Raw genomic sequence first — 13745 nt, 5'->3', positions numbered from 1 at the left:
ACCCAGGGATAAGGAGATCAGAGAAGCTAAGAGAGCTCTTACACCAAAAATCTCAGCAGTAACTAGGGCAGAGGGAGGAAACAGCACAAAATTTTACTGTCAAACTCATCCAGTATGCACTAGAGGGCACAGGTGATGGTGGTTTTAAACTGCACAAAGGAACGAATTCCTATAGTTTACAGAGTTAAAAGCAGAGCTTATTAACATAATTTTCGTACATTTTAACCTTGAAAAAGCTACATCTGATTATTTTTATCAGTTATTTTAATTAGTTTTGCCTGTATGCCACAGCATTCTCAGGTTCCCACTTAAATTTATAATAGATTTCTTCAAGGTCTGTTAAAAGAGATTTTTTTTCTTTCTTTAAATATATCTAACCAGCTGGGTACTCAAGTCTCCCTTAGAGACACAAAATGTACTACAAATTGTCTTTCACAAAGAGAGAAGGGAAAAAGAGGTGAAAATCGTAGCAATTCCAAACATTTCTCCTTAGCCGTTCCTCCACATTAGCCAACATTTTGGGAACAATCTTAAGGATCAGACATTGAGCTTCCCTTCCCCCTATCGGAAGGGGACATTAAAGAGCAAGAAATCTCAAAGGCAAATACAATGAGGCATCCTATCCTGCGAAGCCCAAACTAAACACACCATCCCTTTATACACGGAGGCCCCAGAGAAAAGCCTTGCCATGGCTCCCAACTCAGGCCCTACCACTAGAAACCAGCCTGCAGAGTGTCTGTAACCAATAACCCTGACAGCAAGGGCTAGTGGTTCCATCACCGCCCAGAGACGGCTCTTCTCCCACTTGGGAACCAGGTTTTAAAACTGTAGTCCCAGAGCCAATTCCCAAGCCTTTCTACAACATTCATCAAAAGACTTTACCAAGAACCACAGAGCAGAGATGTAAAAACGACGTAATTTCACTGAATACCCATTCACAATTGTGTTCAAGAGTGCACAAGAACTCCATCTTTAGGTCCTGGTATGTGTGTGTACGTACACACACACACACACACACCCCTCTTCAGGTTGCTTTTTCTGGAAAATCATCAGACAAAAACACTACAGCCATTTACATCAGCCCACCTGTTTTATCATCCCGAGAACCGACATAGTTCCTCTTGTGATAAAAGCATTTCCCATGGCCTAGCTGCCAAATACAGAGCGCAACTGCTCAGTTCCTTAAAACCTCTAAAAACAATGTATTTATCATTTACAAATAACCTACCGCTATAAAGTCAAGGACACTTAGCATGATACATTCATACGTACAGAATGGTTGAAATAAAATGTAAAAAGATCAAAAGTAGGGATTCTTAACTCTAAGGGTCCAGGATATGTTTCATAGGATACAAGAACCTCTTGAAATTATAATGCAAATACTGTGTGAGTCGAGAGATTTCACCAGATCCTAAGGATTCTGATAACTGACAGAAGAGCCCTAGTAGAACAATGGAATAGTTATTTCTAGTGGACACAAATTTGGCCTTGATCTTCCTGGTGGCCAAGGCAAAGAACAAAACCACCGCCTTTCATTGACCCAGGGAGTAAACGGGCTTATGTCGGAGGAAAGACACTTCTTTCATCTGATAAAGGAAGCCCATTAGTTTATGGTGGGGGGGACACTTAAGTACAAAAGTATGTGAATTACTTATAAAATAGAGCCAACTATAGGAACAATAAGGAAACAAATCAAACAGTATCTCCAAGGAAATTTTAGAGAACAGGCAGACTTGTTCTTCATGTTAACCCTTGAAAAAGCTACGGGTAAGGAACCTAAACATGCTTTGTCGCGATCTAACCTTTGGTGACCCACGGCTGGAATCTAGAAAGTCGGCAAGAAGGAACATGCACCTACTTAGAAGAGCAGTTCATGTTTCCTCCTTATCACATCCTGGGGACCCAAACTATAATGTTTCATCACATAAGGGTCACCAATTAAATACCTACTCTCTTACATTACAAATCTTCTAGACTAGGAGTACAATTTAAAAATCTTCCACCACGTCATGAACAAAGAGAAGCACATTTCATGCATTACCTCAGCTGTGCTGGTGATGATCATAAACGTGCTTCTTAGGTAGGGATCTACAAGGCGATAACTAATCTGTTCTAAGAAAGGACACATTTAAAAAGATAAAGCATTCACTATGTGAATAGTTGTCAGAAACTGAACTGTCTCTTTAAAATTTAAAGCTCATTCTGCATGCCATTAGAAAATCCACCTATTATTTCAACAGGAACCAACAGCACGGTGGGGGATTAAGAATCCTGCTCCACACTTAGGCTGGGGACCCTGGACAAGTCCTTCAACCTCACTGTGCCTTGGGCCCCTCATTCCTGACATGGAATTAATAGCAGTAACAACCACAGGGGCACTTAATACATGTAAAGTCCTGAGAACTGGCTGGCCCACAGTAAATGTTCAAAAAAATCTTTGCGATTTTTAATAGCAATATGTGGAGAGCTAGATGTGACAGATACATCAACGAGAGAATATAATCACATTTCAGACATGGCAGACCCCTCTGTTGCTTCCTGAAACTCTCTACTTTCTCGTCTTAGTTCCCTCACTGAGTTAATGTATAATCTCCAAAATGAAGATTGATCATTAGTGAGAGTCAACAGCCTGGATACACTTTTTGTATTTAGTATTAATATAAAACTGACCACATTACCTCATAGTCCAGTAATCTGCTTTATAAAATGTATTATATTAGACACATTTCTCTAGTTTGGCTTTATGAATCAAGGCTAAATTTCAAAATACTTAGAATCCCTAATTCCAAAATTCCTTCTGTGTAGTCATTTAATATCAAGTAATATCTCTTTTCCTTGTTCTATAAAATTATACAGGACAACACATGCTATCCATTATCATAAACGAATACTATTTTTCAAAAGAAATGAATAATCTCATTGATATCTTAGCTCCCAACAATTTCATTTTAGGACAAATACATGACTGAGAATTAAGAATCCCTGCGATGTTCGGGTTTTTTTGCTTAGAAAAAATATACTTCAAGTCTACCACATCTAATTTAGGAAGCAACCCATCCAATTATGACAGATTTGGTTCCTAGGCAGATTTGCCAAAATTATTGAGGGCTATAAGTAAGGGAAGTATGAGAATTTGAAAATACAAAGATAACCCGTCAGTGCACATGGGAGGGTATGTTCTGTGATTGCTGAATAATGAACCTCCATCATTACCAAAATTTCTATTAAATATAAAGCTTGCTCAGAATTAACCTCTCTGAATGAATCCACATTTAGCTTATTAGAACCTACAGAGCATATGGCCCAGATTTTTCAAATCAAGAACTTCTTTCTTGACATTGTCTTTCCAAGATCATGATCCATTTTATCCAACAGGAAAATTACTTTATCTCTTCCTTCACCCACAACTTTTCTCTACTTTCTCACATCTTTTGACCCTGGGCTTGCTCTCTTTCCTAATGTACCTGCACACAAACAAGCTTTACACATACTTGCTTCTCCTCATGGATCCCCAAATTCCAAGGATTGACCACCTTATTGAACAGAAAAACCATTCAATTGTAGTATATCCACTGCACCCACCTTCTAAGAAATATCTATAATTTAAAAAATATTCCTCAACTCCACAAAACTAAGTGCCAATAAGCTACAAACTGAATCCACACAATTTAGGAAATACTATAAGAAAACACAATCACGGATCTGCATTGTTTTCTCATTCTACCCTCCCCTCTGTATAGAATTCAAGTATCAAATAATGTTTATTCACCTGCTTTTACTTTCATAAGATCAGGAATACCAGCCATTTAAGAACACTGCCCTTTTGCTTTTAATAATCAGCACTTACTCCAGCTCTCTGACCAAATAAAACCCCCAACACCCTTCACATCTTCAAAAAGAACAGCAATTTTGCTGGTTTTATTTGGAGGTGGGCAAAGTGCCTTGGGACATGGAGGGCATTAGGGTGGAGGACAGGGTTGTGAAAATTTCTGAAATGTCGAATTCTTGGGGTAATGAGAGGCAGTAATTCTTACCTCCCTTGACTATGCTCTAAAGTTTCACACCAGTTGTTAGAATTTCATAAAACCAGCCAAAAAAACACTGACCTTTCTCATGAAAGGAATGTTCTGCCACAGGTTACGCTACAAATAGAGAAAAAGACACAAGCAGGTCTGCCACACGTGGCACACACTAAGAATCGTGTTCAGAAGTGACCCTAACAGTGCTACTTCTCTCTCATCAATCTCCCTAACTTTCCCTTGAAACTCACCAGGGGAAAAAATGGCAGTGAGAACGCAGGAGAAAGAATCTTCTACCTCCTGCAGGCGTGGGGAGCAGGGCCGCCCCACATCCTCCTCTTTTCTCCCGACAATCCTTTCAGGCCAGTGTGTGCGAAACTGCTCTCTGACATTTTTCATCTTCCAGCAACTAGAGTCCATTTTGTTATTGTGTTAAGACTGCCAGTCTAAGAGTTATTTATGTGTTACTACTCTACATGAAAACCTAACAGCAGGTGGTCAGGAATTTTCTTCCTTTTGATGCAGCTTTCCTGAAGTGTCAAAAAACATTACAGTGCATAAGCGATAGCATCATCCAGACACCCAACTTGTGCTTGCTTAGAATTAGATGTGAGATAAATTACAGATAGAACATGAAGAACTGGACAAACTATAAAAGTTTACCTAAAGTCCAGTTGACATTCCCAACAAATATATCACCATCAATCATTTAATAAATTATTAAACAAATACATTTCTGTTAAAAACACAAATCTACTGGCTTCCCAAGACAATAATCAGTATTCTAAAGATCTCACCTTCTAAGTATTTTATGTTACATTTTTAAACAACACACACACACACACACACACACACACACACACACACACCCCTCAATTTAAACTGGGGAGAGGAAGAGGCCCCCCCGGGGATTAGGTAAAACCTATGAAAGGCTAGACTCTTTATTCTGAAGTTATTAACTTGCATTTAAACTAACTGAATTCTAACATCCGCTATCAACTGAGACTAAGCACACTACAGGTGGCACAGATTTGGAACGGGAAGCATGGGGAAGATTGTTTTTGACATGTTGAAGTTGAAATATTTGTAGCCACTCAAACAGAGATGACAATTCCAGGGTAAAGATCTAGGCCAGAAATATAAATTTTGATGTCATCATCAGTGAACAGAGGTATTTAAAGTCACGAGACTGAATGAGATCACCAAGGGAATGAGGGTGGATAGAGAAGAAACCCACAGAACCACACTTTTCTACAACAATCTAAGGAATCTTTTAACAGTATCTATGAAATGGCAGTCAACAAAAAAAGGATGGGTTTCAAGGGCAACATCCCCTCAACATCAAAGCCACCTGAGCAAAGCATGTTCTATTTGAAAACTAATGAGAATAGGTCAACTTAATTCATGAAAATAATGTGAAACGTTACGTATCAAAAGAATTGTTACCAACTGAGTGGCTGCACACACCCTGCTTCAGAAGTGAGACCTACCATGAATCCATCATTCCCCACACCTCCGGGTATGTGCTCCACGTCAAGTAGTGCTGGAGATGGCCCTGTCTTCTATGAGGTCAATAAATTCCAGAACCAATGAGAGGTCATGAGACAATCAGCAAAGCAGGTTTTAATTGGGGGGGAAATGTACAGCTCATATACTTGAACTACAAGACAGCCAAATATTCAATAAAAAAATAACCACATAATTTTCTCTATCTTGGTACAGATTTGGGTTGTAAAGTGTATGCATATATCAAAACTCATCAAATAGTACACTTACAATTTGCACATTTCACTGTGTATAAAATTTATCATTAAAAATTTGAACTCTAGGGGTGGCTGGATGGCTCAGTTGGTTAGAGCACGAGCTCTGAACAAGAGGGTTGCCAGTTCCATTCCCACACAGGCCAGTGAGCTGCGCCCTCCACAACTAGATTGAAGGACAACGACTTGGAACTGATGGGCCCTGGAGAAACACACTGTTCCCCAATATTCCCCAATAAAAAAAAAAAAAATCCTGCTACTTAAAAATAAAAATAAAAGTTGAACTCTAGTTAATGACATGCATGCTACAATGTTTAGAGGTATAGTATACAAGTGTCTGCAACTGACCTTGAAATGCATCAAAAAAATAACATGGATTCAGGGATGGATAAATATGTGATAAAGCAAACTGTTAATCACAGAATCTAGAAAAAATATATATATACATATATATATGTATATATATATATGTTCACTGCATCCTTCTTTCAGCTCTGTATGAAATTTTTCATAATAAAATGTTGGTAGGAAAGGAAAAAACATAATTACAATTGTAATTTATGGTATTAGCAATCTAAGACACTATTCCTCTCAATTAGACCTACAATGTTACATGATAGTTAAGCAGTTGGACTCTGGAGCCAGGCCGGGTTCAAAGTGTAATGCCTCCACTTAGTACCTGTGTGACCCTGAACAAGTCATTTAACCTCTATGCCTGAGCAGTAACAAACTCATGCTCTGAAGATTAAATGGAATATGCATAGAGCACTCAGAACAATTCCTGGCACTTAGTAAGTACTCCAGCGTGAGCTGTTTTTACTACTACTGTTACTACTAGTACTACTCCTACTAAATATTTTTAAATAAGTCTACAAATACTACTTTAACTTCCACTATATGAGATGCTAAGGTGACAGGCCCTTCCTTTTCAGGAGTTTATAATTTCATTGGAGATAAGACTTAGAATATTCATTAAATAACTAAAAAGAAGAAAGAATAAGCCCCAAAATGTGAATTGGATGGTGCCACCTACATTACTGATATTCAGAGAACAGGGAGGGCACTGAAGCATGCAGTGGAGAAATGAGCCTTAATCTTGGTGTACAGAAGTACCAGCGGGATTTCAATATGGCTGGGTGCAGGGGTAGCCAGAGCCACTCATCTGACAGCTGATACCCGTACGTGCAGCTACTCCCAGCTTGGCGGGGGTAGGGCCATATGCCAATGGGCCTCAGGGACCTGGAAAGGTGCTTAAATTTAACATGGCAATAAGAACAGTCACTCCAGATTTCTGGAGATGGCTGGGATGTGATGATCAAAGCAGTGATTTAGAAAAATGTATTCTGGCAATTTTTCTTGTTTTGCTGAGAAAAACAAAACCCATAACTTCAACTATCAGAAAAGGGCTGCTAAGGAAGATGGATGAGGGAAAGAGATTTATTTAAAGGACAGGCAAAGGATAAAAACCAATGGTCAGTTGAGATAGAACAAATGACTCTCTCTGAGAGCTTTGCTCAAGAGAAATGGGTAGCAGGCTGGGGCATGGGAAAAGGAAGAAGTAAAAAATCATTCACTTACCTAGATGTACTAAATAAAGAGAGCTTCCAAGTTCCCATGTTAAATTTCAAGTTTTCACTATTAATCTCTGACCTAAAACTATATTCTGAAAAGATACATTGGTTCTCCATGCTTCCATATTCACAGCTTTTCAAATGTCAATAAGGATTTCCTCTCATGAATTAGACACAAAAAAGGCAGAACCAGTTTCTACTTTGTAAAGTATGGGGCAAAGTTCTTACTTGGGTTCCATTCACTATAATAAATTTTCTCTCCTTTGCAATTTTAATTATGTACACTTAAAATTTTTGCAAGGCCAGGGAGGATGGTCTATAACCATTTAAAAGTTTTAAACTTTTAGGACAATAATTCCTGACTTCCTAATGTGGTACAAATATTAAACAAATGCAGGAGCACAGTGTAGTGACAACCTGTTAATTTTACTCCCTCATATACTACAAAAGACTCTTATAAGGTTTAACTTGTTGCTTTCACATATAAGAGGTTCATTAATGGCTTCACTGCTAGAATTCTCAGTGGAACTGCTGTTTTTGTTAAAAACTATGTGGCATGGCTGCCAATATCTGCCATTATCTGCCTCCTATCTTAATACCAAAACTGAAGATGAAAAATGACATCTTAAGGGTTACACTTCACAATAGCAACACATTTCAGAATTTCAGATTCCCTTCATTCCCTCCTTGAATTTAACTATATCATGTCTTTAGTTTCCTCACCATAATCAAATACTTTTTTCTTTACAAAGACTTGCAGAAATCCTCATAAGAGCTCTTCAAATAAGAACACATTTCTTTCCACATTTTCATTACAATCAAGACTAGCTAATAAATTTCTCCACTTAAGGCAAACCACAAAAATTATCAGATGTCCAGACTTTTTCCAGACTTAAAAATTCTACATTAATTTTTATTTAACCAAAGGAGGGAAAAACCCAAATGGGGAGAACCTAGCAGAAATCAACTCTTGTTGCTTTTTCCAGCTCTTTTTACAAGAAAAGGGACATGCTTTCCCCTCTGCTAAGAGAGTGACAGAATAGAGACCTTGTGTCACCCATCAAACACTGTGGAACGGTGGGTTTCCCACACACCTCTAGGCACGTGTCGCAACTAAGAACCACTAGTAAAACAGTCTAAGCTTTAAAAAAGAAAAGAGAGAGAGAGAGAAGACAAAAACTTAACAAGGTGCAAATTTTTAGCAAACAGGCAAAAAAAGTTTTACCGAGTATGTATTGGATTTTCTGTCATTGCTATTAAAGGGCTACTACTGATAAATCTGCAATTTCCTGCATCCACAATAATATTTATACACAGGAACTGTAAAAGCTGGCTTGTACTTGCTGTTTTTATTTGATTAGAAAAAGAAGCTCTCACTTGAATATGTGTGGAGTCACATTCAATATTTGCATTCAGGAACTTGTATATCCATAAATAAATTGCAGATATCCACACAAATTTTGCAGATGTGGGTAGAAATAAAAACAAAATAAATGTTCTTAAAACTGCTTATGAGTATAGAAATCCTACAGATGTGATGTCAATGAGAACTGTGAAAAGAAGGTACATCAAAGACTGCTACAGAACAAAGGCTCTGAAAACCTTCACTAAACCATCTCCATGACTGGGCTTCTTCCTCCATCCAGATAAAATAAATTTTGATCCTAAACAATTAAAATGGCCTGTTTGAAAGAATTTTTATAAAACCTAAAATCTCAATAATATGCAATTAATTAATACCTTATTCAACCATGTAATTTTTGCAAAGGAATTTGTGTTTGGAATATGCCATAAATTTATATGAAAACTCTCATTTGGAATGTGAAAATTCTTTCCTAGAGCCAGTGAGTTAAACAGTCTTTTCTCTTTTTTTGTGCTACTTTTGCATGTGTTTCACACACACGCACAGCTACAGCATATTGCTTTTGAATATTTTTGTTCAACTCTTAAACAAGAACTAGGAAGTATCCCTTTGTTGTACAGGTGTGTTATACAGGTATGGAGGAATTAAGATTTGCCTTCTAAAGAGTAACCAACTAATGAAGGCTTTTAAGACTCAAACGTCACTATTACTGTCAGAAATCCCTGACTTGATAAAACTAATTGAGCACACAGTAAATGTAGGAAATGTTTTATCATTCACATGTAAGCATTTCTAAGGTCAAAAAAGAAAAATAAAATCTGTTAGTGTTGAAACACAACTAAATTTAGACCAATTTCTCAATTTAAACTAAAGCAAATATTGCTAGTGTAACTTAGTATGTGACAAAGCAGTATTTCAATTCAGCAGGAAAAAAAGATGGTTTATTAATAAATAGTACAGACATAAATCACTATTAAATTGGAAGAAATATTAAGTTGTAGCACTTATCTCACACCAGGCACATGAAAGATTATGATGGATCTGTATTGTGTCAATTTATCTAATCAAACTATATTTCCCAAATATTCCCCTCCCTGCATAGTTAGCCTGGACCACATGAGACATCCTTGTTTGAGATTTGGAGGTTGGAAATGAAGCAGCAACCATCTTTTTTATCCTGGAGAGATAGATACAGGTACAAGGTGCTACTTCTGCAAGGTCGCACACATTGCTGTTTGGTGCAGGGTCACTTTGTTATCATGGGGCAGCAACTAAGAGCACAACGCCTACAGGATGGCCTCCTCCAGCCTTTCTGACTTCTGGGTCAGGTGCATACTAAAATCTTTGATAAAGGGAGTCATCTTCTGCTTCAGGAAACCTCTATCATCAGAGTTGGAGGCCTGGATGTAGTAAGAGGCCAATACGAGTTCCCAGCTGCCCTCTGCTGTCCAGCTCACGTTCCAGAGTAACCCTGCTTCACATGTAGCATCTTCTTTTACTGACTGCATGCCCTGCTAACTTCTGGCTCCAGCACCAGATGCAAAAGCAACAGCCTCACATCAACTGTTTAATCTGTTCCCAGGATTGCTTTTCAAATCCCTATAATAAGTCGCTTAGATACTTTTCATAAATGCTCTGCTTCTGTCATTGAACTCTGAGTGACACAAAGAGGTGCGTGTAAGTAATCTAAGATGGGGAAGGCATTTTTACCCCAAACAGGAAATGCCCTAGTCATGAAACAAAAGATAAACACACATTCATGAAAATAAAAACAAAACTTTGATATGCTGAAGAGAAAAAGTCATATGCAACGTCAAAGGACAAATGACAGATTTAGAAAAAATACACGCAATGCAGCTGGCAGATATTAGCTCCAGCAAAACCAATAAACAAACAAAAAAGATACTCAAGCCATTAGAAAAATGGTCACGGGTATGAACAGGCAATTCACGGAAGGGCAAACCCAATGACCAGACAAGTATATAAAAAGATCATACGAATTCAAAAGTGGTCAGGGAAATGCAAATTAAATAATGAGCTATTACTTCATACTCATCAGATTAGAAAAATTAAAACAAATAACACCTACTGTTAGGATATGAAGAAACGGTTATTTTCTTACACTGGTGGTAGAACTGCAACTGGTTTAGCCTATTTTGAAAAATAATCTACTGACATCCGTTCAAACAAAAATATGTATGTACCATTCAACCCTGCAGTTCCATAGAAATAAAATCCAAAATTTACCTCATAAAACTAAAGCACAAACACAAGGTACAATGCTTGCAGGAAGGGGGGAGCTGTCAAATAATTGGTAGTATATCCACATCATGAAATATTACTCAGCAATTAAAAGATCAGAGGTAAATCAGGAGACTTGAAAGGATTTTAATGAGCTATAAGATGTAGGTTTGTAAACAGAATCCCACTTTGATCAAGAAAACACCTACACACACCAAAAAAAAAAACCCATCTATGTGTGGGAAGGAGACTGGTGAGGTATCATATAAGCAGAGAAAAGTATGGAGATATTCACATCAGATGGCTAACACTGGTCCTTCAGAAGAGGAAGATGTGGGATGGAGAAGAGATCTGAGTGGAAGGAGGGAGAAGAGTTGAAAGGATAAATAAGAAGACCCAGCATGGGTATATAGATCCCATTTATGGAAAAGCTGTGTGTATGTGTACATGTAAATTTAAAAAGAGGATTATCTTTGCCTTTATACATTTTGGTGTCGCATAGTTGCACTTGGTACAAGTGAAGCCTAATTTCTCATAATTATAATATTTAAAAAGGCAATCCAGACTCGAGGAAGGAACTATAATTGAACTACAGTGGTTATCAGTTGCACTAAAAATTAGAAAGGAAGTGGCATTCATGCAAAAAGAAAAAAAGGAAAAAAGCGAAGAAGAATAGAGGCAGTGGAAAGGAGATGTAGAGTGGAAAAGAGATTGGAATCATGGTCCTGGAAAACTGCCCAAAAAGGGGTGAAAGAAAGTACCTCCCTGAGCTAAGCCTAGAAGCAGGAAGTGTTGATACAGGGAGAGAGATCTGGCTATTGGCACACAGCCCCACAGGCAAGGCTCATATTCCTGGGGACGCACTGAGGTACTGTTAAAAACCAATCACTCAATCTCTCTTTCTCTCTTTTCTTTCTCTTTTCTCTCTCTCCTTAAAAGGTTAATGCCAGGCCTAGTAGAAACCTCCAGAATCCTGATCCAGCACTCTAGAACTACTGATTGTGTAGCACCCATGTTAACCAGATGTACACATACTGAGTATCTCCCCTGCTTATAGGCAGAAATCATTCATCCCCACAATGATACCATCATAGCCCACCTTTACCCACAGGCAATGGATCACCCACCTCCTGTGACTATCAGCTGCCATCATCAATTGGACAACCTCCAGAGGATGTGACTCCGCCAAGGGCCCCAGAAGCCCTGAGGTCAGAGATCAGGCACAATAGTTCCCAACAGGGAAGAAGAACGGCTCAGTGCTAGAGGAGCCCAGAAGGCAATGTGGATTCTCCTCTCCTGATTATCTGTGACATGAACTAGACAGAGTATTTTGTGAAATTATCCTGAACCTGAACTTCCCCAGTATATATCACTGATAACATTACATTGCATGTTTTCTACTGGCACAAAGAAAAGAATACTTTCTGTTTATTTATTTACTGAATAGTCTTTTTTCCTAGAGCATAGAATGACAGTTTTTACTATGGCTTTAAGCAATGCTCAATAGCCCCTAAACTGAATGTAAAAACTCTTTGTGTATGGTTAAGGGTAAAGGTCCAATATTAGAGAGCGGAAATTAAATCACATACACAAAAAAATTGTATTATGATTTGTATGAGTTTTCTTAACATTTTTATAGTAGTAATTGGTAAATTTTAAATCTGTAGAAGTACTGCTTTTGGGGCTCCAAAACCAGAAAGCATCACTCAAAATTAAGAAAGAATAAATGAATGTTTTTCTGGACAAAAGCCAGGGTCAAAGAGTTCAAGACCATAAGAATTGTTAGATATGCAAAAGTGAAAGACTATATATACTAAAATGATAAAATCTTCGAAGTTATTACAGTGAATGAAGACTACTTTAAACCATATGTGATGAAAAAGATAAATTATGAAGTGTAAAGAGATCTGACACTCCAGAATGAATACTTTACATTCCAAAGTAAATACCTGTTGGCTATGTAGATAATACACTAGATGTGCTGTCATTAACAGTAATTATTTGTTAAATAGAAGTAACCTCAATGTTACTATCCAGAACAGTCAATAATAGAGCACCTAACCTAAGGCTACTCAATCTGACTTGGTTGAGAAACAATTCAGACATGAAACAAGACACAATGATTCCATTCCAGCCGTGAAGACTTCGCTGCAGTGAGGGACCTGCCATAGCTGATGCCACAGCAGAGAGAACAGCAACAGGGGCCTCTGAGATGAAATACCTAAGAAAGACGCAGGAAAGCCAAGACAGACAGGAAACAGCATGCTTAGGCATAAAAACAGAGAATGCAGCAGGTTTTGGCCAAAAGATGGGGGTGTGGAATGATATTCAGTGGCTCTAAGAGCAAAGGATACAGAATATTTAGGAAAATATTTTTAAAAGGAAGAAAACAAAATAAGCAGAAGTCAGCAATTATCACAGTAAAGCCTATTTCCAATCAAGTAATATAACTCTCAATACAGACAGACACGTAATCTTTATCGTGTGTGTATGTGTGTCTATGTGCTTTACTGCATCTACATAAAACATTTCTGGAAGGAGCTATAATAAACTGTAAGGAGAGAAACTGGATGGCTGGAGAATAGGAATGAGAAGGAACTTTATATATACTCTCTGTATACTCTTTTATACCCTTTTAATTTTGAACTATATAAATATATGTATTACGTATTTTAATAATTTTTAAACTTTTTATTAGATATTAAGAAATAACGCAGCCAGAAGAATCTCAGCTCAACCACAGAGATCTACATTTTTCAAAACAAACCTATGAGAGCCAGCAAATGAAATG

General features: G+C 37.7%; 1 protein-coding gene across 3 annotated transcripts in view; it reads right to left on the bottom strand.

Moving 5' to 3' along the window:
* The window catches only part of CTNNA1 (catenin alpha 1), a 229159-nt gene that overhangs the window by 68890 nt on the left and 146524 nt on the right, over positions 1-13745 (bottom strand). The window lies entirely within an intron of this gene.

This window comes from Rhinolophus ferrumequinum, chromosome 24 (assembly GCF_004115265.2).
Source record: "Rhinolophus ferrumequinum isolate MPI-CBG mRhiFer1 chromosome 24, mRhiFer1_v1.p, whole genome shotgun sequence".
In the NCBI taxonomy this organism is placed as follows: domain Eukaryota; kingdom Metazoa; phylum Chordata; class Mammalia; order Chiroptera; family Rhinolophidae; genus Rhinolophus; species Rhinolophus ferrumequinum.
Note: the sequence above shows the minus strand (reverse complement) of the source record. Positions and strands in the feature narration are given on the sequence as shown.